The sequence below is a fragment of the Hypanus sabinus genome, chromosome 13 (genome assembly GCF_030144855.1).
Source record: "Hypanus sabinus isolate sHypSab1 chromosome 13, sHypSab1.hap1, whole genome shotgun sequence".
Lineage (NCBI taxonomy): Eukaryota > Metazoa > Chordata > Chondrichthyes > Myliobatiformes > Dasyatidae > Hypanus > Hypanus sabinus.
The window spans coordinates 81,248,005-81,275,290 of NC_082718.1; the positions used below are offsets into that span (position 1 = coordinate 81,248,005).

General features: G+C 42.2%; 1 protein-coding gene and 1 pseudogene across 4 annotated transcripts in view; one reads left to right on the forward strand and one right to left on the reverse strand.

The window, feature by feature from the left end:
* The window catches only part of LOC132404055 (protein-tyrosine sulfotransferase 2-like), an 84,752-nt gene that overhangs the window by 16,509 nt on the left and 40,957 nt on the right, over positions 1-27,286 (forward strand). The window lies entirely within an intron of this gene.
* On the reverse strand, positions 24,225-24,872 carry LOC132403383 (Y-box-binding protein 1-like; annotated as a pseudogene).

Sequence of the window (27,286 nt, forward strand, 5' to 3'; positions counted from 1 at the left end):
AGAGAATGTTGAATCTTTGTGGGCGGAGTCACAAAACTGCAAGGGTGAAAAAACCATTATGGGAATCATATATAGGCCTCCAAATACTAGCCAAGATTATGGGGTTGAGATTGCAAAGAGAGCTGGAAAAGGAATATAATGACACAATTGTAATGGGGGACTTCAATATGCAAGGGGATTGGGAAAATCTGATTGGTGTCTGATCGCAAGAGAGGGAGTTTGTTGAATGCCTACGAGATGGCTTCTTAGAACTGCTTGGGCTTAAACTTACTTTAGGAAAGGCTCATAGATTAGGTTTTGTGTAATAACCCAGATCTTATTAGGGAGTTTAATGTAGAGAAACCCTTAGGAGGCAGTGATCATAATATGATTGAATTTATACTGCAGTTTGAGAGGGCAAAGCATATACATCAGTATCACATTGGAATAAAGGGAATTACAGAGGCACAACAGAGGAGCTTGCCCAAGAGGATTGGAGGAGGTTTCTGGCGGGGATGATAGCAGAGCAGAGATGGCTGAAAATCTCTCGAATAGTTCACAAGGCGCAGGATAGATTTATCCCACAGAAGAAGTTCTCAAATGGCAGGAGTAGGCAACCGTGGCTGACAAGTGAAGTTAAAGACTATAAAGAAAGGGCATATGAAGTAGCAAAAGTGAGTTGGAAGTTGGATGATTGGGAAGTTTTTAAAATCCAACAAAAGGCAACTAAAAGAGCTATAAGAAGGGAAAAAGATGAAATATGAGGGCAAACTAGCCAATAATATACAGCAGGATTCTAAAAGTTTTTTCACGTATATTAAGAGTAAAAGGGAGGTGAGAGCTGATATTGGACCACTTGAAAATGATGCTGGTGAGGTAGTAATGGGGGACAAAGAAATGGCAGCTGAACGTAGTGGGTACTTTGCATCTGTCTTCAGTGTGGAAGATACTAGCAGTGTGCCAGAGGTCCGTGAATGTCAGGGAGCAGGAGTGAGTGTCATTGCTAATACAAAGGAAAAAGTGCTGGGCACACTCAAAGGTCTTAAGGTTGATAAGTCACCTGGACCAGATGGACTGTGTCCCAGAGTCCTGAGAGAGGTTGCTGAAGCGGTAATGAATGCATTGATCATGATCTTTCAAGGATCACTTGATGCTGGCACAGTCGCAGAGGACTGGAAGATTGCAAATGTCACTCCACTCTTTAAGAAGGAAGGTAAGCAAAAGAAAGGAAATTATAGTCCAGTTAGCCTAACCTCAGAGGTTGGGTAAGTGTTAGAATATATTATTAAGGATGAGGTTTCGGGGTACTTGGAGACTAATGATAAAATAAGTCAAAATCAGAATGGTTTCTGTAAAGGAAAATCTTGCCTGACAAATCTGTTGGAGTTCTTCAAGGAAGTAACAAGCAGGGTGGCAGTGGATGTCATTTATTTAGATTTTTAGAAGGCCTTTGACAAAGTGCCACACATGAGGCTGCTTTACAAGATACAATCCTATGGCATTACAGGAAAGGGACTGGTATGGATAGAGGAATGGGTAACAGACAGGAGGCAGCAAGTAGGAATAAAGGAGGCATTTTCTGGTTGGCTGACAGTGACTAAAGGTGTTCCTCTGTGATAAGTATTGGGACCGCTACTTTCACATTGTTTGTCAATGATTTTGATAATGGAATTAATGGCTTTGTGGTAAAGTTTGTGGAAGATACAAAGATAAATAGTGATGAGGAAGCAATGAGATTGCAGCAGAACTTAGACAAATTGGAAGAATGGGCACAAAAAAAGTGGCAGATGGAATACAGTATTGGGAAATGTATGATAATGTATTTTGGTAAAAGGAACCATAGTGCTTACTGTTATCTAAATGGGGAGAAGGGTCAAACATAGAGGGGCAGAAGGATTTAGGAGTCCTTATGCAAGACTCCTAGAAGATTAATTTACAGGTAGAGTAAGTGGTAAAGAAGGCAAATGCAATGTTGGCATTTATTTCGAGGGGAATAGAATATAAAAGCAAGGAGATAATACTGAGACTTTATAAGACAGTAGTCAGACCACACTTGGAGTATTGTCAACAGTTTTGGGCCCCATATTTCAGAAAGGATTGTTGTTATTGGAGAGGGTCCAGATGAAGTACACAAGGATGATTCCGAGAATGAGGGGTTTATCATATAAGCAGCATTTGGCAGCTTTGGGCCTTGTACTCACTGGAATTTAGAAAATGTAGGGGTATCAAATTGAAACTTACCGAATGTTGAAAGGACTAAATAGGGTGGATGGGGAGAGGATGTTTCTAGAACTAGAGGGTACAGCCTCAAAATTGACAGTGACCTTTTAGAACAGAGGTAAAGAGGAATTTTTTTTTTAGCCAGTGTAGTGAATCTGTGGAATGCTCTGCCACAGACTGCAGTGGAGGCCAAGTCCATGGGTATATTTAAGGCAGAAGTTGATAGTTTCCTGATTTGTCAGGGCATCAAAGAATATGGTGAGAAGGCAGGTAGATGGGGTGGAGTAGGATCCGGGATCAGCCATGATGCAATGGCAAAGCAGACTTGATAGGCTGAATGGCCTAATTCTTCTCCTTAGTCTTATAGTCTTATGGTTTTGGGCCAAAACGTCAACTGTCAACTCATTTCCATAGATGCTGCCTTGCCTGCTGAGTTCCTCCAGTTTTTTGTTTGTGTTGCAATTGTTTTATTACTTAGTCTGATATGACAGTGTTAGAAAATATTTACTGTCAACAAACAAAATACATCCACGATTACAGTGCTCCCATGTAGGTTGTAAATGCAGTTGTGAAGAAAAGCTAATTTCCTATTTCTTGCCCCATCATATGACATCAATCCAGATGCACTGGCATTTGACACTCCATCAAGGTGATAAAAGTCAAATCTCAATTAGTAAACCCAAACAAACTGCAGTAAGGAGAAAAACTGTTTACATGAGTTTACTTATCTGAGTATGATCAAACTGGCAAACCTTCTGGAAAATGTTCAAATATAAAATTTCAAAATTTATGTCCTTATACATCATTTAATAAGCGATGTTTTATCAAACTTCAGTTCCAGTTATCTTAACAGAGCGCAATCAAGTATTAGTCAAATACTAAAATTATATTAAGTACAAGGACAAAAGCTGTACTGCATTATTTGATGATACTGCATCATGTGATTCTTTATGGCTGTTAATCTCATCAAGTTTTGCTGATGTTCCTTTTATATAAAGTACCTAAATACTGGATCTTGGTGTTGTATTGTACAAAGAATTAGAGAAAGAAGCATGACTATAGTTGCCACCTTAACAGTCAAATTGATATAACCGTTAGATGATCTCTAAGGGTCTTATTTTGAAGGAAGTGAATGGGACATCTGTTGTGAAACTTCTGCATTAAGAACCATTTGATGTCTTGTACTCTGAGTGCTACATTGCAAAATCCACATTAATGCCAGTGAATTTTAAAGTGTCAACAATTCTGAAGGATTAAATTTGGACAGAAGCATCCTTTTATCCTCTTATTCCAAATTACCTTAACAGCAACCATTCCAGAAACAGATGAGAGGTCTGTCCGTTCCAAAATCCCAAGATCTAGAAGAAATACAGTATAGTGGCTAAGTTTCTGAGTGTGCTAGTTGTAGCAAAGATATTGGAGCTTGACAGTTACCCAGATATAGTTTTTAAAACTTGTATTCTAGAATTAGCAGTACCACAAAAATTGTGGTAACTACCTGACAAAGTGAATTGTCCAAGTATGATCTGTTTACAAAAGGAGCAAACCTGGTATCTCCTTGGCCATGCACTCATCTCTGGAGCATCTGAACAGTAAAGACACATATGTCAGGCCATTATTTATTGTCTACAGCTTCACCTTCAATACTATAATTCCAAGCAAACTCATCACCAAATTCCAGACCCTGGGAGTCAGTGCCTCCCTCTGCAACTGGATCCTTGACTTCATAAACAAAAGACTATGATCAGTAAGGGTAGGCAGCAACACCTTCACCATCATTACTCTGAACACCATATTCCACAAGGTTGTGTCATCAATCCCTACTCTATTCCCTGTACACTATGACTGTTTGGCCAGATTCTGCTCTAACTCCATCTACAAGTTTACAAATGGTACCCCTGTAATGGTCACATCTCAAATAACGATAAGATGGAGTACTGGAAAGAAATAGGGATCTTATCATATAATAACTTTTCCCTCAATGTTAACAAAGTAAAAGAGCTGATCATTGACTTCAGGAAAGGGGGTGATGCACATGTTCTTGTCTACATCAGAAGCCACAACAAGTCCAGATGGAAAATGAGCTGCTCATCCTCAAGCTTGTGACAGTACAGCAAGTCGTGGATCAATAAGCTCAGGTTCAAAGCTAAGGCTATTGTCATATGTATAAGTACAATTGAAACTTACTTACAGCAGCATTACAGGCACAGCATCATTCCTAAGAAAAATATAAACATAAATTATACACAATTTTTATAAGAAACAGCACAATTAGAACAAAAAACCCTGTATTTTAGGGCAAAGTGGTCACATTCTTGCTACACTGTAGTTATTAGAGGTTTAGCCAGTTGGTTAAAAAACTAGATGATTGAAGGAAAGTAGCTGATTTTGAATCCAATGCCATGGGACTTGTGTATCTCCTGCCAGATCGTGGTTGTGAAAGATGGCTTGGACTAGATGGTGGAGAACTTTGACAGGTGTTGCTTCTTGAGGTAGCATCTCCTATAGATACTACCAATGGTGGCGAGAGATGCACCTGTGATGTATTGGCAGAGTCCACTACATTCTGCAGCTGCTTACATTCTTGTGTATTTAAAGTCCTGTATCATGAGACAATTAGTCAGGATACTTTCAACATTATCATCTGTAGAAGTCTGTTAGAGTGTTCAGTGAGAAAACGAACCTTCTTAACCTCTTAAGAAAGGAAAGACATTGGTAAACTTTCCTTGAAATTGCATCTATGTCCAGGAGATAAGACAGGTTATCAGACGCGTTGAAATGGGATAGAGATTTAACCTGGTAGGCAATAGGAAACTCTTGATTGCCTTTGATAGACTGAATGCAGGTGTTTGCAAAGTGATTACCCAAAGTGGTGCATTGGCCTCAGCAGAACAGAGAAACCTCTGAGTTTCAGACATCAGTCTGCAAACATTGAGTGAAGTACACTAGATTGGAAGAAATGCAAATGAATTATTGCTTCATCTGGAAGAGCAGTCTGGGTTCCTGGATATTGGGAAGAAAAGATGTGAAAGGACAAGCTTTGCTTTGGCTGTGGTTTCTAGCAAGAAGTGTCATAACAAAGGGGGTGTGTTTGATGGGACGAGAGAATGATTTAAGGGATGGTCTCTGTGAAATGTGAAAAGAGGAAGGGAAAGGTAGGTCTGGTGGTGAAATCTCTTTAAAAGTAGCAGAAATTGCAGAGTATTGTGGTGAAGCAGAGACACCTCTCTCCCTTATTAGGGAGAGAGAGCCTGTGGTATGTCGAATACCAGGTGAACGAGGAGTCTTTGGAGTACTGCAAGTCTGTGTCTTTGCTGTTGCTTTGCTGTACAGTTGAGTCCTCAGTGGTGGGTGCCGATATTCTAGATGCTGCCTGGCCTGCTGCGTTCCACCAGCATTTTATGTGTGTGACCTGTTGATGAAAATGCTTTTTTAAAATCAATAAGCTGATTTGTTTGTGGCTTTGATAAATAATGAAAGGTAAGAGAATAAGTTTGCAGATAACATTCAGATCTTTGATGGCTTCATGTATCTAGATAGTGTTTCACACCTTATCACCAGATCAATGAAACCACTCAACTCAAGCTACAGCAAGTATGCAAAACTGTTGATGTTATGTGGTGATCCCGTATTGCCACATTTAATTGAAAATACAGTGCCTTGAAAAAGTATTCAGCCCAAAGAACTATTTTAATGTCTCATTTTCTAAATTTAAAATAGATCGAAGTAGGAATTTTTTGAGCTAATATACAAAACTTTGTATGTGATGTCAAATCAAATGAAAAATTCCAAATTTGTCAACAATTTACTAAGAATTAAAGATTGAAACTGAGGCTGAGAAAGTATTCATCCCCTTTGTAATTACTAGGCTAACTTTCCCTGGGTACAATACTGTATATTACCTTTTCAACTCACCTAATTTGTTGATGTAGTCAATCAGAGGATCACCTGTTTTCAATGAATTCATAAGAATAAATACCCCTCCAACAGAATGATAGATTTTCAACAGACCAAACCAAAATGAAGACAAAAGGGCATTCAAGACAAGTCAGAGAAGTGATATTAGGGAAGCACAAATCTAGGGAAGGATAGAAAACCATCTCAAAACCACTGAACATGCCTCGGAGTTCAGTGCAGTCCATTGTGCAAAAAGCAGACATGATAAGAAACCACAGCCACACAACCTAGGTCAGGCTGCCTCTTTAAACCTAGTCACCAGAGAAGAATGGCAATTGTAAGAGAGGCTAATGTGTCATCAACAGTCACTCTGAGTGAGCTGCAGAAGTCAGTGGCTGCAACTGGCGATGAGTTCATGGTTCCACAATCTTTCAGACCTTGCACAAAAAAACATATTCAGCATGTCTTTGCCTGTAAAGACTTTGCAAAGTGACACTTAGTAGATACTGTAAAGATGTGGAAGATCTTGTGGTCAGATGAGACTACAGTAGAACCTATTGACCTTAACACTAAGCAGTACCTGTAACATAAATCTAATACTGCACATCAGTGACACCATCATCATTATGCACCATATCATTATGAGGTAGGGGATCATGGTCTATCCATGCCCATGGTTGCTCTTGGCAAACTTTTCTACCAAAGTGGTTTGCTATTGCCTTCTTATAGGCAGTGTCTTTATAAGACGGGTGACCCCATCCATTATCAGTGCTCTTCTGAGATAGCCTACCTGATGTTAGTGGTCACATAACCAGGACTTGAGATATGCACTAGCTGCTTATACAACCATCCAGCACTTGCTCCCATGTCTTCACGTGATCCTGATTGGGTGGGTAGGGGCTAAGCAGGTGCTACACTTTGCCCAAGGTTGAACTGCAGACTAGCAGAGGGAAAGAGCACCTTGGCAGAGGCGTATCTCCATCCTACCATGTAATGTCATCCCTACTATAAAGAATGGTGGAGGTAGCATCATGCTATGGGGTTGCTTTTTAGCAGCAAGGACTGGAAATGTGTCAGGATTGCTAGGAAGATGAATGCTACTAAATACAGAGAGATCCTGGATTAAAAACCTGCTAACCTCTGCCAGAAGCCTTAAATTGGGATGGAAGTTTATCTTTCAGCAGGACAATGACCTGAAACACACTGCCAGAGCAACCACAAAGTGGCTTCAAATAAAGAAAATTGATATCCTTGAGTGGCCTAGTCAGAGTGCTGACCTTAACTTGATTGAATATCTCTGGCAAGACCTCAAGATTGCTGTCCACCTTTGCTGCCCAACTAATCTGACACAGCTTGAGCAATTTTGCACGGAGGAATGGGCAAATATTGCTCCATCACAATGTGCAAATCTAATAGAGACTTATCAAAAAGACTAATGGCTGTGATAGTTGCAAGGGGTGGCTCAACTAAAGTGGGACAAGTACTTTGAACTGCTGACATTTCTGATTTTGAAATTTTAGTTTTTCATTCTATACATTTTTTTCTGGGTTTTTTAGGCTCTGCTGTAAAAAAAAAGGAGTATGTTATGCACAAATAAAAATTCTCAATTAAATTGATCAAAATCCCTAGTTGTAATACTCATTTATGTCATTAAAGGGTTAGGAGCTGGATACTTTTACAAGGAACTGTGTCCCAGTCTTTCATTTTAATATGGATTAGCATCAAAACAAACTGGGACAATTAGATGATAAATGGAGTATGAATTAACCTCCAGTTCTATCAATTTTGAATAGTCTTGTAATCAAGAACTTGTAGTTTTATTAATTACATTTGAAAATACTTAATACATGTTATCTAACGTGAACAAGATTGGGTGCAAATATCAGTTGTACAAAGCATTTAAGACTTTTTAAAAGTTTAATGTCAGAATTTTTCAAACTAGGGAAGTGAAAGTTTAACTGTCTCAAATAACACAGTAAAAGGTGCAGCTCTCAGTTTCTCTGAAGTCATGAAACTATTTTAGAAGCTTGATTTTTTTGTTGTTAAAAGCCTGTGAGTCATTACTGTATAATCAGCAGAAATGTTCAAGGTATTATTGCATTTGAAAGAATATTCTGGAGCCTTGGACTAAATTGGTGTGTATATTATTTATTATTGGACACTTTAAGTAGAATTAGACTGGTTCAGTTTAAAAAGTATATAGAAATGCATATTGGTAAAGAAGTATGTAAAGATCAATGACATGATTAAGAGCCTTGATATGAAGACTTTGTGCATTACTGTTCAATGATTTTTTTATATAACTTGAGCGCCACTTTGACTTCACACTCAAACGCATTTCCTGTTTTGACCTTGTGTTCAACTGTAAAATTAAATGGAAAGAAGGATGCACATTAAGTATGTAGTTGTACATACTTATCGACTGTCTTCTTTAAAATGGCTCATCAAAGCTCTTAGTTGATTCCATTGCAGCCTATTTAATATATGATCCTGCCCATGGAGCTGACAGCATGCCATGGATCTTGTAGACTTGTACCTAGTATTGGACCATAGGTATATCAGTTCTTTGTATTATTCAGCTTTCGGTTACCTCAATAATTTATAGGTGGTTTGTGGGGAGAGGAGAAAGTAAACCATGCACTGTATACTTTCTGAAGATGAATCCAGAAAGATTCTAGGGCTGGAAAAAAAAATGGAGAAGGGAGCTGATTAAATCTATAGCCCCAGACACCATTGAGATGCTGCTTCCTGTGGTTGCTGCTCCAAGGAATTGAAAAATCAGATTTTCACCAACTCTTTCCAACTCCTTGTTATCTGGTATCTTCCACAACAAAGAATAAATAATAATGTCATGTAAAGCGTTTTGGTGGTTGTAACTGTCAGGAATAAATAGCTCTCAGGGTGTGAGAGTATGTGCAGAATCTGGTGAGTTTGTCCCTCTTTTGTACTCAATGTGCTGACTAATGAAGACAAGTACCTCGTTCACTACCTTTATCACCCTATCTTTTAATTGTTTTAATACATTTATGAAATGTGCTGGGATTTTCTTTAATGTTACTTGCCATATCCCCTTTTAGCCTTTCTGATTTATTGATTAAACTCTTTTCAACTTCTTTTATATTCCTTAAGGGCCTTATTTGAATTCTGCTTCTTGAACCTTACATATGCTTCCTTTCAGTTTTTGACTAAATTTGTAACATCTTTGGTCATCCAGAGGTCCCAAATGTTGCCATCCTTGTCTTCCTCACAGGAACATGTTGATCCTGAATTCTATCGAGCTGTCCTTAAATGGCTCTCTCCATATCAGACTTGCCAAATATTAAGTAAAACAGTTGTAATTAGCTCAGTACCCCCCCCCCCCCATGTTTTGTCTTATCCTTATCTATAATTGTCTGAAAACATTAAAAAGTAATGATATATGTTCCAAAAATGCTCTCCTACTGTAACTCTGATCACCTGGCCAGTTTATTTTCCAATATGAGGTTCAGTATGGCTGCTGTCATATTTGGATTATCTACATAATGTGTAAGGAAGCCCTCTTGGATGCACCTAACAAATTCTGCTGCATTAAAGCCTCAGGTCAAAAGGGAGTCCCAGTCATTATTGAGGAAATGAAAGTCACACACTGCAACTGCCCTTTGCAATTGCATCTTTCCATAATGTGTGTACATACCTGTTCCTCTATCTCCAACTGGCTATTGAGATAATCTAGAGTGTAACCCTAACATATTGATAGCATTTTTTTTCTAAGCTCTATCTATATTGCCTTGATGGATGTTCCCTCCAGTATATGCTCTCTTCGTGCTTCTGTGACATCTCACTGAACCATAGAGTATCTCCCCCCAGTCTGAATCCTCAACTGCCAGTCCTGTCCTTCTCTCAATCAAGTCTCTGTAAAGGCAACAACATTGTAATTCCACATACTAATATAGGTTCAGAGTTCCTCCCTTTGAATTGTATACTTAATACATTGAAATAAATATACTTCAACGGGTGAGGTTGGAGTCAGCATTCGATGCATGCCAACTCTGGCAGGGTTTGCAGGATATTACTTCCTACAAAGTGAAACCTAATAGCATGAATGGCAGCAATGCTTCACCAAAGGGAGAATATAACTACAGCTATGAAAACCCATACTCGCACCTGGTGACCCGGTGATCTCTATCTGTGATGTCAGTCTGTCTTTTCAGGAGGGTGAACCCTCACAAGGCTGCTGGCCCCAGTAGACTACTTGGTAAGACTCTGAAAACTTGTGCCAACCAAACTGGTGGGAGCATTCAAGTGCATCTTCAACCTCTCACTGCTGCAGTTGAAAGTTCCTACCTGCTTCAAAAAGGCAACAGTTATTCTAGTGCCTAAGAAGAGTAGTGTTAGCTGCCGTAATGGCTGTTGATCAGTACCACTCACAACTATGCTGATGAAATGTTTTGAGAGGCTGGTCAAGGCTAGAATCAACTCCTATCTCAGCAAGGACCTGGACTTTCTGCAATTTGCCTATTGCCACTATAGGTCTGAGGCAGATGCAACCTCATTGGTTCTTCACAAAGCCTTAGATCACTGGGACAATACAAACACCCATTTCAGGATGCTGTTCGTTCACTATAGCTCAACATTTAACACCATCATTCCCACAGTCCTAATCGATAAGCTACAGAACCTGGGCCTCTGTACCTCCCTCTGCAATTGGATCCTCAACTTTCTAACTGGAAGACCACAATCTGTGCAGATTGATGATATATCTCCTCCTCGCTGTCTATTAACACTGGCATACCTTAGGGGCGTGTGCTTATCCCACTGCTCTACTCCCTCTATATCCATGACTGTGTGGCTACATATAACTCAAATGGCATCTCTAAATTTGATATAACCATTGTTGGTAGAATCTCAGACAGAGATGAGAGGGCATACAGAAGTGAGATATATCAGCTAGTTGAGTGGTGTCACAGCAACAACCTTGCACTCAATGTCAGTAAGACAAAAGAGCTGATTGTGAACTTCAGGAAGGGTAAGATGAGTGAACATGAACCAATCCTCAGAGGGATCAGAAGTGGAGAGAACTTCTTGAGCAATATCAAGTTCCTGGGTGTCAAGATCTCCGAGGACCTAACCTAAACCCAGTGTAAAGAAGGCAAGGCAATGGCTGTATTTCATTAGGAGTTTGAAGAGATTTGGTTTGTCATCTAAAACACTCAAAAACTTCTATAGATGTACTATGGAGAGCATTCTGACAGGCTGCATCACTAGAATGAGGGTCTATTGCACAGAATCAAAGGAAGCTACAGAAAGTTGTAAAATTAGTCAACTCCATCTTGAGTACTAGCCTCTGTAGTATCCAAGACAACTTCAAGGAACGGTGCCTCAAAGGCAGTGTCCATTATTAAGGACCTCCATCACCCAGGACATACTCTCATTGTTACTGTCGGAAAGGAGGTTTAGAAACCTGAAGACACACACTCAGTGATTCAGGAACAGCTTCTTTCCCTCTGCCATGTGATTCCTAAAAGGACATTGAACCCATGAACACTACTTCACTTTTTAAATATATATTATTTCTGTTTTTTTGCACTTTTTAATCGATTTAATATACACAAAAACACTTTTTATCCTATATTGTCATGTATTGCATTGTACTGCTGCTGCTAAGTTACCAAATTTCACAACAGATGCCAGTGATATTAAACCTGATTCTGATTCAACCCTTTAGCCCTACCATGCCCTAATTGACCTAACCTCTACATTCCCCTCATTTCTTCCACTTGCTGCTCTGGTTTTCATCCTTGTTACCTCACATTTAAACTCTCCTAACTAGCACTTGGAAACTTGGCTATAAGGAAAAGTTTGACTACATTTCTGGACCCCATCTCTCCCTGAGAGGGGGAGTGGGAGGAGGAAAGGAAGAGGGAGATCAGTAGCTACTTTAGCTCCTAAATGTCAGGCCTCTCATTCCCTTGTGAATGAATCTTGTTTTAGTATGATCCCAATGCATTATCAAAAAAAATTCTACTGCAGATACTCAGCTCCATGAAGCAGGTCATGGAGCATTTGCTGAGGGGAAAAAAAACAGGAGCCACAGAAGGTTGTTCTTTCTTTATGTGCTACCCATCTTCCATTCCAGGCACCATGATAGTTATTACAGTTCAGGTCATTTTGGAGTTCAGTTATGGTGCCACCTGTAATGAGATTGTATGTTCTCCCTGTGAGTATGTAAGTTTTGCTCTGGTTTCCTCCTACAGTCTAAAGACATGTCAGTTAGTAGGTTAATCATTGTAAATTGTCCTGTGATTAGGCTTGTATTAAATAGATGGGTTGCTGGACCACATGGCTTGTTGGGCCGGAAGAGCCTGTTCTGTGTTGTATCTCTAAATAAAGAAAAATAAATTGTCAGAAAAATTTGGTAATGTTCTGTTGCATTATTCAGCTATTCCTCTAGGTATAACCTTTTCAGTTTAATGATGGTGGCATCTGTTAGTCTCGTGAGACCATGGATCTGCACCTGGAAAGTCTTACTTAAGTCTGTGTTGGTCGAGCAGTGTCTGTTGTGGCTGTAGAGGCCCACACAGGAGTGATAGTCTCGGCTGCAGCGACTGCACTTGAAGGCGCTGTCCTCCAGTGTTGTCTTGGTGCTGTTTTTTCAGCCAGTGCGCTTTTCTTCAGCAGCAAGCCTCAGCGTCTTTTCTCTTTTTAGGCCTTTTCATAGTTCCAGCCTCCAACGAGAGCGATCACTTGCAATATCCTCCCACCTCTCGACGTTCGTGTTCAGTGACTTCATGTCTCTCTTGCAGACATCTTTGAAACGAAGATGGGGCCGCCCTTGTGCTCTCTTGCCGGAGGTCAGTTCCCCATACAGCAGGTCTTTCGGGATCCTCCCATTTGACATGTGGTGCATGTGGCCCAGCCAGCAGAGACAGTGTTGTTGGAGCAGGGTGAAGAGGCTGGGTATCTGGGCGCGGGACAGGACCTCACTGTTGGTGACTCGGTCAGTCCACTTGATGTCCAGGATGCGTCTCAGGCTGAGAAGGTAGAAGGTGTTGAGACACTGCTGTCGTCTGGAGTAGAGGCTCCAGGTCTCAGACCCTGTATATTTGCCATTGCTGCTAAATGCAAAGCATCTTTGCCTTTTAAGCAGTTCTAGTAGCTCAGCAATATGGGACACCTTGCTGATCAATGTCAGTGCTGAATTTCTTTGCTTGTGCTGCTTCCACATGTAAATCTTGGCAACTTGAACTGTTCTTGCCTCCAGTAATTAACCCATTCTAATAACATGTCAGAGCTTTATGGGTTGTTTTGCAGAAGTTATGACATAAAACTGATCTTTCACTGGTTCATAATGTGCAAGGCTAGCAGATAACTCTTTCCTACGTTGGGTTCAATTTTTAAGCAGTTTTGTTATGAGTAATAGTCACATGCTGTCAGTCAATTTGCAACAATAACTACTTATTTGATTAAATGACTTTTTCCATTATCTAATGTATTATTTTTGTTTGTAACAATAAACCCCTCAAGTGTATTGAAGAGTGGTCTTATAATTGATTTACTGAAAATTAATCATCTGGATTCTGTGAAGCTTGTTAGCTGATATATGGATTTGGATCCATTCATTGGTAGTTTCATTTATCTGTACAAATGCCAATCCACAATATTAGCAGTGTTGTTGTAGACTCATTACAATTGTCACATTTTCACATGCCAATTGCAACATTGTAGTTCTACTATATAATGTGCTGCAGTAGATTTTTTTAAAATTTATATTGCATTCACTTCCAGGACTCCTGAATCTCCCCTTAAGAGCTTCAACATCCTTTACCTCTTGCTATTGTGTTTATTCTTTACTGTTATGTTCATCCCATATTATTCTACTTTTATATTTTTGTTATCATTCATTGGTACCATATGAGTTTTGTTCTGACAGTGATTTGTCACCTAGCAGCTTGTTCCATAAACTAAGATTTATTTGGTCATTCACTTTGCTCACACTGTTTTCCTCCTGACAAACCACTGTAACCAGTCACAGTGCTCAACACCCATCTGCGATTTGAATTTTCTAAACCAATTGCAATTTTTTGCAACTCATATCTATCCTAGCAAGACTATCTTTTGCAGCTTCTGGCATTCTGTGCATTTCTCCAAAATGCAAATTGTTGTGTATGTGGCTGTTTATCCAACAATATCATTAATAAAAACACTAGAGACTGGAGCGTTTACTTACAGTACCCGAACTGAACACATATATACAGATCAATATGTGCCCAATAGCGCATGCTCAGTAATGCGTTACTACAACATCAAATAGTCCCATATTATACAGTAGGCTATTTGATACACTCCTCCCCTTTTATTTAAAAAATGTATCAACTTTTTTTACGCTAAGAAAATACTGTATGTGTACCCTTAATATATAAATGCCCACCCACTGTATGATTAATAACTTAATATGAAATTATAACAAAGTAACATAATAATAATTATAACTCAGATCATTTGGGGGAGGTCTTTTCTGCCCCTCCAAGTAACATCCGTCAATAACTTGTTTGTTTTAATACAGATTTCCTTGTTGTATTTTCACACTTGTGCTGAATGTGCATCTGAAGCAATTCCCCCTCTTGAACCAGACAGATAGCACTGCAGATAATCTTTAATATCAGTAAAACTGTACTTTAACAGCAGCTTAAGAACAATGGAATGAACAACAGGATTTTGATCAACTGCTACACCAAATGGTAAAAGATTACTAGTAAAGTACTAGTACTAGTTTTCCTTATAAAAGTCATGAAAAGTTGACCTTTGAGCATAGGGAGTTTCCATGGTCTGCTTCAAAGATGACTTGCCACCATCACAAGAAGTGGTCTGTGATCTGCTGTCTCTCCTGGTTATTCAAAAGTTGGGGCAGTCCCATGACTTACAGAAACATCAGTACTTTACTAGTAATCTTTTACCATTTGGTGTAGCAGTTGATCAAAATCCTGTTGTTCATTCCATTGTTCTTAAGCTGCTGTTAAAGTACAGTTTTACTGATATTAAAGATTATCTGCAGTGCTATCTGTCTGGTTCAAGAGGGGGAATTGCTTCAGATGCACATTCAGCACAAGTGTGAAAATACAACAATAGAAACCTTACAGTTTGTTCCCAGAATTCACCTCTGTTTTGATGCTGTTTAATATAGAACATAGAATAGTACAGCACATTACAGACCTTTCGGCCCACAATGTTGTGCTGACCCTCAAACCCTGCCTCCCATATAATCCCTCACCTTAAATTCCTCCATATACCTGTTTAGTAGTCTCTTAAACTTCACTTGTGTAACTGCCTCCATCACTGACTCAGGCAGTGCATTCCATGCACCAACCACTCTCTAAGTGAAAAACCTTCCTCTAATATCCCCCTTGAACTTCCCTCCCCTTACCTTAAAGCCATGTCCTCTTGTACTGAGCAGTGGTGCCCTGGGGAAGAGGGCTGGCTGTCCACTCTGTTTATTCCTCTTAATATCTTGTACACCTCTATCAGGTCTCCTCTCGTTCTTATTCTCTCCAAAGAGTAGAGCCCTAGCTCCCTTAATCTCTGTTCATAATCCATACTTTCTAAACCAGGCAGCATCCTGGTAAACCACCTCTGTATCCTTTCCACTGCTTCCATATCCTTCCTATAGTGAGGCGACCAGAACTGGACACAGTACTCCAAGTGTGGCCTAACCAGAGTTTTATAGAGCTGGATCATTACATCACGTCTCTTAAACTCTATCCCTTGACTTATGAAAGCTAACACCCCATAAGCTTTCTTAACTACCCTATCTACCTGTGAGGCAACTTTCAGGGATCTGTGGACATGTACCCCCAGATCCCTCCGGTCCTGTACACTACCAAGTATCCTGCCATTTACTTTGTACTCTGCCTTGGAGTTTGTCGTTTCAAAGTGTACCACCTCACACTTCTCCGGGTTGAACTCCATTTGCCACTTCTCAGCCCACTTCTGCATCCTATCAATGTCTCTCTGTTATCTTTGACAATCCTCTACACTATCTACAACACTACCAATCTTTGTGTCGTCTGCAAACTTGCCAACTCACCCTTCTACCCCCACATCCAGGTAGTTAATAAAAATTGCGAAAAGTAGGGGTCCCAGAACAGATCCTTGTGGGACACGACTAGTCACAACCCTCCAATCTGAATGTACTCCCTCCACCACGACCTTCTGCAGACAAGCCAATTCTGAATCCACCTGGCCAAACCTCTCTGGATCCCATGCCTTCTGACTTTCTGAATAAGCCTACCGTGTGGAACCTTGTCAAATGCCTTACTAAAATCCATGTAGATCACATCCACTGCACTACCCTCATCTATATGCCTGGTCACCACCTCAAAGAACTCCATCAGGCTTGTTAGACATGACCTGCCCTTCACAAAGCCATGCTGACTTTCCCTGATCAGACCATGATGCTCTAAATGCCCATAGATCCTATCTCTGAGAATCTTTTCCAACAGCTTTCCCACCACAGATGTAAGGCTCACTGGTCTATAATTACCTGGACTATCCCTACTACCTTTTTTGAACAAGGAGACAGCATTTGCCTCCCTCCAATCCTCCGGTACCATTCCCGTGGACAATGAGGACATAAAGGTCCTAGCCAGAGGCTCAGCAGTCTCTTCCCTTGCCTCGTGGAGCAGCCTGGGGAATATTCCATCAGGCCCCAGGGACTTATCCGTCCTAATGTATTTTAACAACTCCAACACCTCCTCTCCCTTAGTCAACATGCTCCAGAACATCAACCTCACATTGTCTTCACCGTCATCAAGTTCCCTCTCATTGTTGAATACCGAAGAGAAGTATTCATTGAGGACCTTGCTCACTTCCACAGCCTCCGGGCACATCTTCCCACTTTTATCTCTGTTACGAAACCCCGTAACTGAGTCACTTACCAGCAAAGATAGAGAGGTCCGTTGAAGTCTGATGGTACTATTTTTAAAAGTATTTATTGATAAAGGGGCACAAAAATAAGATTAATGCAAACATACAGATAATACACATCGTCAATACTAAATCTAAAGTGTGGGTATAATAATAACCAATAAGAAATAGCTCTATCATTGTCTAGGGGATAATGTATTGTCCGATGGAAAGATAACAGTCACTGTTCGTTCGTTCAAGCTGCAGCATTTTTGGGTTTAAGAGCGAGGCGGTTTAAACTTGCCCAGGTCTTTTATGATGCCAATCCGTTGAGTCAGGGGAGTGGGTTTCCCCATTATTAGCTAAAAGCAGTTTTCCGTGGTTCCAGCCATCAGTTCCAGCAACGGAACTGAACGCATGTGGCCTCCTTCAGATGACTTCCTGCTGTTACGTGGTCGCTTAACGTTTCCTCTGGTGCGTCTGAGGGGCTGTTCCTACAGACCCTCTTTTATCCTGACTCGCAGGGTCGTAGATGTCAATCAGGTTGGGGGTGTGCAATCTCTCCCTCAACCAGCCCACTTTGCCTGAGGGCGTTCACGTAGCACAGTCTTCAATCCACAACTTCGCCTTCTGGAGACAATGGCCATGTCCCGTAGCTTTACATCGCCGGGGAAACGAGACATTCTGCATGTCTCTTCTCTCATTTCCTGGGCCCCTTGACCCAACCCAACAGTGATCTTGCGATTTTCACAAAGGAGGGGGCTACAGACGTAACACCCCCTTTCTTCAACGCGTTTTTTACCATCGGGAAAAAAACGAAGTAATACAGAGTCTTACAGGGTGTTAGAATCTAACACACCAAAGTTTTTTTTCTACAGAGTAATACAGTTATACATTCAATTCAGTATCTGAACAGTTAACGATTACAGTGTCACTTTCTTTAATATCTTAACATCTTGTACCGTACTAAAGTCTTGTAGCATCAGACTTCAATTTAATAACCACATATTTTTATTTCTTTCCTTCAGCAACAAAACTAAGGAGGTGTGATCTTAGCTTACGTGCATCTACAAAAATTTATGTAAATACTAATCTTTCGGTTGTTTTCAGACTTAACAGGCAGGCTTCCAGGGGGTTGTCTTTATTATTCACAGGCTTTGTCGAAATCCCATGCAACCGGCTTTGCTATTTAAAAATGGCGTCTCCATTAACCGTCACCTCTTTTCCGGTGAGTTCCCACGTGGGGAGCTTGGGTAATGTGGTGAGATAAACCCTTGCCCGCCTTTTCCATAGGAATTATTTTATCAACACCATGTCCCAAACTTAGACCATCTTCTGAATTTCCACCCAACTCTTTAATTTTACACAGGTGGCTAGCCCTCTCATCAGGACCCTTCAGGCTATGTGTTTTCAGTTTGTTATGAATGTACCACAGCTCTGAGGGGCTGAAGGGTCAGAAGCAGCCCCCTCCTTCCGGAGAATCAAAAGAGCACTATTAATTCGGGTCTTGGACCCAGGCAAATGAGAGACAATGTAATGGTTTTGGCCAGGGCTCTTAGAGACACCTGTGCTCAGGGCATGACCCTGCTACGTGACAGCTACCATGGATATGGACACCCTCGGGCAATGTGGGGGTGGGGATTGCATCACCCTACTTTGATGGACATCTACAACTCTGCGTCAAGATAAAAGGGGACTGCAGAAGGCGGGACCCCAGAGAGACGCACCAGAAGGACTCGATCGCTCAACGCTCCCGTGATAACTGGAAGCCAGTCAAAAAGCCACGTGCGCTCCGTAACTTCTCTGCCTGGGGAGCGGGTGGCTGATAATACCGAGAAGGACTTCGAACTAATAACAGGGTAACAACGCTCCCCTGATTCAACGGTGTTGCTTCGTCAAAGACCTGGGCAAGTTTTTCCCGTTTTCTCCTCACTCTCTCTGAAACACGTGAAACCCAGCGATTCCCCAAAAAGACTGAAGGCTGTAGACTTCTAAGTGACTTTTATATTCCCAACGGACCATATATTATCCCCTAGACAACAGTCAAGATTATTTCTTAATGATGATTATTGCTATACCCGCGCTTTAGATTGAGTTTTGCCGATGTATATGTTCTGAATGTTTGGTTTAACCTTAATTTTGTGCCCCCTTTATGAATAAAACGTTCGAAAATAGTGCTATCAGACTCCAACGGACCTCTCTATCTTTGCTGGTGAGTTATCCAGTTACGGGATACGTAACAAGTGCTACCGCTTTGCTCAAGCAGCATTTCAAATTCTGCCTTTTCACACCACACTCTGGAATAACAATAGCGTGGGGGGCCCCGTCATCTCCCGGCGTAATTGATAAGCAATCTGCAGGGTTTAAAATTTCTTCATTCGATTTGGGAACTACAGATTTCCTGTTTCCTTCAATGATAATATTTTATCTCCCCATTTTTGAACTCCGCATTAATTTTTAACACACCTTCGAGCACAAACACCTGGGAACTCTCACTTTCCACTATTACCAAGGTTAACCCTTTCTTCACTGAACCAAGTCTATCTGACCCACAAGGACGGCCGTCTCGTTCCACTGAATCAAATACCTCAGACTTTTTCTGAGCTCCGTTACTAGGTTCAGTACCATGTGCATCCCCATCTTGGACACACTCAAACGGGACATTGGCCTCTTCCAAGCTTTCAATACCTGTACCCTTTCAAATTCTAAGTTCCCCTGACCCTCCCAGGTACTCTCTGGGCAACTCCCTTCCAGAGTAAACTGAACCCCGCGGGCTGAAACAACCTCATCTGCCAACCCAACAGACTTCTTCAAGGCAAGGGCACCCTTTTCATCTAGGACTGGCCTCATTTCATTATTGGGAACATCTTTGGAATTTTCAACTTCTTCAAACAGTTCTGCCAAACCAGACAGATCATCCCTGTCCAACTCTGGACCTCTTAACCGCTCTATCATTTCCTCTGCCTCTAGGACCTTTCTCCTCGCTAAGGGCAGATCTACCTCCACTCCCTTACCCTCTTTCACTTTACTACTCTTCATTTTACCACCCTCTAAACCCTCGTGGTACAGGGTCGGTAGAAACGTCTCGGCCAAATCAGAATTGGCCAGATTTAAACTGCTCTCGTTCTCAGCTGCCTCTCTCAACATGCTGCGAGTGACCGCACATGCGGGATAGATCTTGGAATCTAGGGGCGGGGCCACAGCACTCACCGGCCGGCGTGTGGGCATCATGGCTGCCCAAACCTTACCACCTGCTAAATCGTTACTGAGAAGGACGTCTGCGTCAGTTCTCGGGAATTCTGATCGCACCCCTATTTCAACTGGTCCAGATACCAGCTCACAATCCATAATGACCTTATGGAAGGGCACCATTTCTGTCCCTTTACTTATTCCCTTCACAGCTACCATTCTCGTCTTGCAACCAAACTCTAGTACCTTACTGCTGATCAACGACAGCTCAGCCCCCATTTTCTCTTCAGATCCATACGGGAACTGGTGTGTCACCCTCCCTCACAGACACGGTTCCATGTGACAGACAAGTCTCAGACCCTTCTCATACTCTGTCTACCCAGGGCTCTCTTGTTGATTTACTGATTACCACGGCACATCCGATAGGGACTGCTGCTTTCCATTTTCCTGTCTCTTTCCTCGGAGCAAAGCACCGAGATGCAATATGCCCCCCCCCCCTTCCACAATTAAAACAGGTCAAGCCCGGAAATCTCTGGCCGTCTGGCCTTTTCCCCTCAACCTTACCACTAGCTTCCGGCAGTTCCTCTGCCTCAGCCGGCGGACTTTCTCGATCGTTCCCACGGTCTCTCTGGGAACTTTTATTCGAGGAAAACTTTGTCTTGTGGGTTAGGGCATATTCATCTGCGAACCTAGCAAATTCCGAGATGGACTTATGCGGCTTCTCATTCAAATACGTCCGGATATCTTCCGAAACACAACCTTTAAATTCCTCAATCAGAATTAACTTCCTGGAGACGCCCATAATCCTCTTCCACTCTCTCTGCAGTGCACCACCGGTCCACGAGCACCCCTTTCTCATTGGCAAACTTGGTATACGTCTGATTCCACCCTTTCTTTAAATTTCTAAACTTTTGTCTATACACCTCAGGTTCTAGCTCATAACTCCAGAGAATGGCCGCCTTTACTTTGTCATAACTCTCCTCCTCTCCCTCCTCCATGGCCAACGCCGTATATGCCCGCTGTGCCTTCCCCTTTAACACACTTTGTAACAGCACCACCCATTGACCTCTGGGCCGCTTCTGATTCACGGCCACCTTTTCAAAAAGCAAGAAATAACTATCCACATCCGTCTCCTCGAACAGAGGTACTAGCCTCAACTCTCGACTAACATTGAACCGCTCCTCTCAGTCTGACCCAGGAACTCGTGGCTCCTGCCATAACTTCTCCATCTCCAAGTCATGTTTCCTCTGTTTCCTTTTCTCAGCTGCTTCCAGCTGTTTTAACCTCATTTCATGCTCTCATTTCACCTCTAACTCCTTCAGCTCGAGCGCAAACACCTTCTCTTTCCCTCTCTCTCTCTCTCTCTCTCTCTCTCTCTCTCTCTCTCGGCCCTTTCCCTCTCTTGCTCGCTCGCTCTCTCTCTCTCTCTCTCTCTCTCTCTCCCCCCCCTCTCCCTCTCTCCCTCCCTCCTCCAGCTGCTTTAGCTTAATTGCATGTTCCAACTTTAATTTCTCCAACTCTAACTGAGCCGTCCCACTAGCAGGTACCTTTTCAGGGATATTCTCCAATCCCGCAGCCACAAACACATCCTTCCCGATATAATATTGAGTTATTGCCCTTCGTATCTCCCACTTTTTCATTGACAACCTCACCTCTACGAGGTTTAACCCCTTCGCCAAATTTACCAAGTCCGATTTGGAGGTCGCCTCCAGAGTCGGGTTTTCGATAAATTCACCCACGCCCATCTTTGCTGGTTTCCAGTCTGGCTACCCGTGTAGCCAGATCCAAGTTTTGGACTTACAAGCCCGATTCACTGGCCTCCCAATTTGGTGTCAAATCTCAAGACAAGAACCTCAATTTTGTTACCAAACCCCGTAACTGGGTCACTTACCAGCAAAGATAGAGAGGTCCGTTGAAGTCTGATGGTACTATTTTTAAAAGTATTTATTGATAAAGGGGCACAAAAATAAGATTAATGCAAACATACAAATAATATAAGTCATCAATACTAAATCTAAAGTGCGGGTATAATAATAACCAATAAGAAATAGCTCTATCGTTGTCTAGGGGATAATGTATTGTCCGATGGAAAGATAACAGTCACTGTTCGTTTGTTCAAGCTGCAGCGTTTTTGGGTTTAAGAGCAAGGCGGTTTAAACTTGCCCAGGTCTTTTATGATGCCAATCCGTTGAGTCAGGGGAGTGGGTTTCCCCGTTGTTAGCTAAAAGCCATTTTCCATGGTTCCAGCCACCAGTTCCAGCAACGGAAATGAACGCACGTGGCCTCCTTCAGATGACTTCCTTCTGTTACGTGGTCACTTAACGTTTCCTCTGGTGCGTCTGAGGGGCTGTTCCTACAGACCCTCTTTTATCCTGACTTGCAGGGTCGTAGATGTCAATCAGGTTGGGGGTGTGCAATCTCTCCCTCAACCAGCCCACTTTGCCTGAGGGCGTTCACGTAGCGTAGTCTTCAATCCACAACTTCGCCTTCCGGAGACAATGGCCATGTCCCATAGCTTTACATCGCCGGGGAAACGAAACATTCTGCACGTCTCTTCTCTCATTTCTTGGGCCCCTTGGCCCAACCCAACAGTGATCTTGCAATTCTCACAAAGGAGGGGGCTACGGACGTAACATCTCTAATCGGTCCTACCTTCACTCCTGTCATCCTTTTGTTTTTCACATAATTGAAGAATGTCTTGGGGTTTTCCTTTACCCTACTCGCCAAGGCCTTCTCATGCCCCCTTCTTGCTCTTCTCAGCCCCTTCTTAAGCTCCTTTCTTGCTACCCTATATTCCTCAATAGACCCATCTGATCCTTGCTTCCTAAATCTCATGTATGCTGCCTTCTTCCATCTGACTAGATTTTCCACCTCACTTGTCACCCATGGTTCCTTCACCCTACCATTCTTTATTTTCCTCACTGGCTCAAATTTATCCCTAACATCCTTCAAGAGATCCTTAAATATCGACCACATGTCCATAGTACATTTCCCTGCAAAAACATCATCCCAATTCACACCCGCAAGTTCTAGCCTTATAGCCTTATAATTTGCCCTTCCTCAATTAAAAATTTTCCCGTCCTCTCTGATTCTGTCCTTTTCCATGATAATGCTAAAGGCCAGGGAGCAGTGATCACTGTCCCTCAGATGTTCACCAACTGACAGATCTGTGACCTGACCCGGTTCATTACCTAATACTAGATCTAGTATGGCATTCCCCCTAGTCGGCCTGTCAACAAACTGTGACAGGAATCCATCCTGGACACACTTAACAAACTCTGCCCCATCTAAACCCTTGGAACTAATCAAGTGCCAATCAATATTAGGGAAGTTACAGTCACCCGTGATAACAACTCTTGTTATTTTTGCACCTTTCCAAAATCTGCCTCCCAATCTGCTCCTTGGTATCTCTGCTGCTACCAGGGGGCCTATAGAATATCCCCAGCAGAGTAACTGCTCCCTTCCTGTTCCTGACGTCCACTCATACTGATTCAAAAGAGGATCCTGCTACATTACCCACCCTTTCTGTAGCTGTAATAGTATCCCTGACCAGTAATGCCACCCCTCCTCCCCTTTTTCCCCCCTCTCTATCCCTTTTAAAGCACTGAAATCCAGGAATATTGAGAATCCATTCCTGCCCTGGTGCCAGCCAAGTCTCCGTAATGGCCACTACATTATAATTCCATGTACGTATCCAAGCTCTCCGTTCATCACCTTTGTTCCTGATGCTTCTTGCATTGAAGTACACACACTTTAGCCCTTCTGCCTTACTACCTTTACACCCTTTATTCTGCTTCTCTTTCCTCAAAGCCTCTCTATATGTTAGATCTGGCTTTACTCCATACACTTCTTTTACTGCTCTATCGCTCTGGGTCCCATCCCCCTTGCAAATTAGTTTAAACGCTCACGAACCATGCTAGCATGTTTTCCAACTTCTTTGTGAAAAACAAGACACGTAGGCTGAGGATTCAAAATATGTACATGCAAAAGAAACTTTCCCGCAAAGAATTCTCAATGGAGGAAAAAATTGGTTCAATTTCGCAAAATTGTGTGAAAGCTGTTCAGTTTGAATGGAATTGATTTTGTCCTCTGCTAAGTTTACCTTCTTCCCCAGCAACCTGGTTTTCATTTATTTCACCACCCTCAGTAATTTCTCCCTGAGGCTAGTTGCTATATTGTGGGCAGTGACCATAGCGACAACAAAGTAAGGTCACTGTCTGTCTTCTGTAAGGAGGGCAGTGATGTTGATTTTGGTAATCTTGGTTTTCTCCATCTGTTGCTGTCTGCTCCATCTCCTTTCTCTCCACCTCCAAAGTTTTCTGTTGGTAATTACGTGGTGGACCTCGGCGGCGAGGGTTGTAGAAACAATAACAATTTCTGTCCGCGGCATTTCGGCTTCCTTGGACTGGAACTTCTCCAGGACTAGTTATGTTTGCTGCTTCTGCACCCTTTTCACCTTCCACTATGTCGAACTCCACAGTTTCACCGTCTCTAACACCACAGAGGTATTTCTGAGGGTTATTCTTTTTTATAGTTGTTTGATGTACCAACACATCTTCCTTTGTATCATTCCTGTTGATGAATCCATATCCATTTTGTACGTTGAACCACTTTACTGTTCCAAGAACCTTTGTTGCGATGACTTTCTTCTCCCCAGGGGATTTGGGTTTGTCTGGCTGTTGCCGCTGCTCCGTCTCGGCCTTGTTCATGGTGCTGACAGGCTGCTTGAGGTGGTTGCAGCTCGGGCCGGTCTGAGGCGGGTGCTCTTGCTTTCTCTCTGCTTCTTTCTTTTCTCTAATAAAATTCCTTTCCACTTTTTCTGTCTCCAGTTGCAGAAAAAGCTCTGCATTTTGTAGTCCTTGCTTGTATTGTTGATCTAGATTCTTCATCCTTTTCTGATACTCCTGCAAAGTGCCTTCCTGTAACTGCTGTAGCTGTCTTTTCAGAGGTGCCAATTTCTCCTGGTACATCTGCTCTTTTACTTCCTGGTAGTCTTCATCATCCTGCTTATTGCCATTATCTGTCTCTATCGACACTGTCTAGCTCCTCCTCATCGTTGTAATAGTTGACAGTGGGTGAGAGGAGAGCTGCAGACATCATCACCGCCGAGCTTAATGTGCCAATCCAACTGGATTTTCGTGAGCCATTCACGTCCCAGCAACGGTGGTCCGCCATTTTCCAGTACATAGAGGTTCAGCTGCTGTGTTTTGTTCCCGTAGGTCACTGTCACTTTATTTTTACCTTTGGGACACACTTTCTGTCCTGTGTAAGCCTTTAGCAGTAGATTAGTTTGTTTCAGAGGTATGTGAGAAAACAGCATTTGTAGTCGTGTGCAGAGATCACTTAAAGCTGAGCCTGTATCCAATTCCATTTTCAATCCCATGCCTGCCACTTGTGGAGTTATCCTTATTATTCTTCAATCATCTGTCTCTTTCACGCTGTGAAGTTGCAGACAAGATAATTCACTTTCATTTTGAGTGGTTTTCATCAGAACTGCCTTCTTTCATTTTATGTACCTTGTTGTATTTTCCTTCCTGGGGTTCCTTGTTTCCCTGTATTTTGCCCTTTTCCTTCTGTTTACTAGTTTTGCAAATTCTGCCAGTGTGGCCCCGTTTGCCACAGTTCCTGCATTCTTTGTCTTTAAACCAACAGTCCTCAGGGCCACGTGACATGTTCCCACAACGGTAAAACATCTTCTTTCCTTCATTTCTGTTCAGCATGTTCCCACAACAGTAACATTTCTTTCCTTCATTTCTGCGCAGTGACATTTTATTTGTGGTATATTCCAGAGATTTTTGTTGTATCTCGCAAGCGCCTTGTGCAGCTATTTCTAATGATAATGAGATTTTTAATGCTTTTTCGAATGTAAGGTCTTTTTCACACAGGAGCTGCTTCTGTGTGGTTTCTCAGTGCATGCCACACATTAACCTGTCCCTCAATGCATCTGATAGACCGGCTCCAAATTGACAATGTTCTGATAATTTGCGCAATTCCACATAGATGCTCAGAAATGCTTTCATCTTTGCTCTGATTCCCATTTTAAAATTTAAATCTTTCAGCAATGACCAGTGGTTTGGGGTTTGAATGCTGTTGGAAGGTGTCTACTGTTTGCTTGAACATTTTGTCAGCTGGCTTTTCAGGGATTAACAAGCTCCGTAGCAGGCCGTATGTTTTCGCGCCCATTACACTCAGGCTATGTTCACACTAGACCGGATAAATCCGTTACCAAAGCTTTTTCTCTTTGTTTTGACCCTCCATCCACACTAAAACAGAGTTTTCATCCCCCCAAAACGGAGCTTTACTAAAACACCCTCCAGAGTGTGTAATTTTGAAAATGCCAGATTGGCTAGAGCAGTGTGGACGGGGTAACCGGAGAAATCTAAAAATACTGTCATGATGTGCCGGAACAGATGGTTATGGCAGCATGCCATTTCATTGTTTTCTTGAATGCAACCTACCAATTTGAGAACAGACGGCAACGAGACTGAAGCCAGAGGAGATAGAAATGACCTCACCAAATTGACCCATAACTTACTGAATAAATAAGTATACTCACTTTGCCCTGTTTTCTGTCCTTGCTTGTATGAAGGTGATTCACCAACTTATGCAAGTACTTCTCTGACAATAGATGTGTAACAGCCTAATGTAGTGGTTGCCAACCGGTTGATCGCGATCGGCTGGTAGACCTTTGAGACCCAGTAGATCCCAAAAAAAAGGAAAATAAATACACACATACTGTTGAGAGATTGTTTCTGGGTTGCGGGGTTTTAGTTCCGTTCTTTCTGCCTAGTGTGCATACGTGTAGCTCCCCCGCACTATACAATGTAATTTAGTGGTCCCCAACCACCAGGCCATGAGGAAACGATATGAGTCAACTGCACCTTTCCTCAGTCCCTGTCACGGCCACTGTTGAACTTGAACCCACGTGAGGTCATCAGTCGCCTAAACGCAGTGATACCCTCGCGCCAGGGATCACTGGCCGCCTTGTGCAGCCGGCGGGAAGTGCTGTCGCTACTGGCCTGGAGTGCAGACAGATGGGCGCTGCCTCTAAACCTGTTCAGCACACCAAATGTTCGTGGGGAACCCGGTGCTAAAATATTTGCAGATGACCTAATTCAGGCTC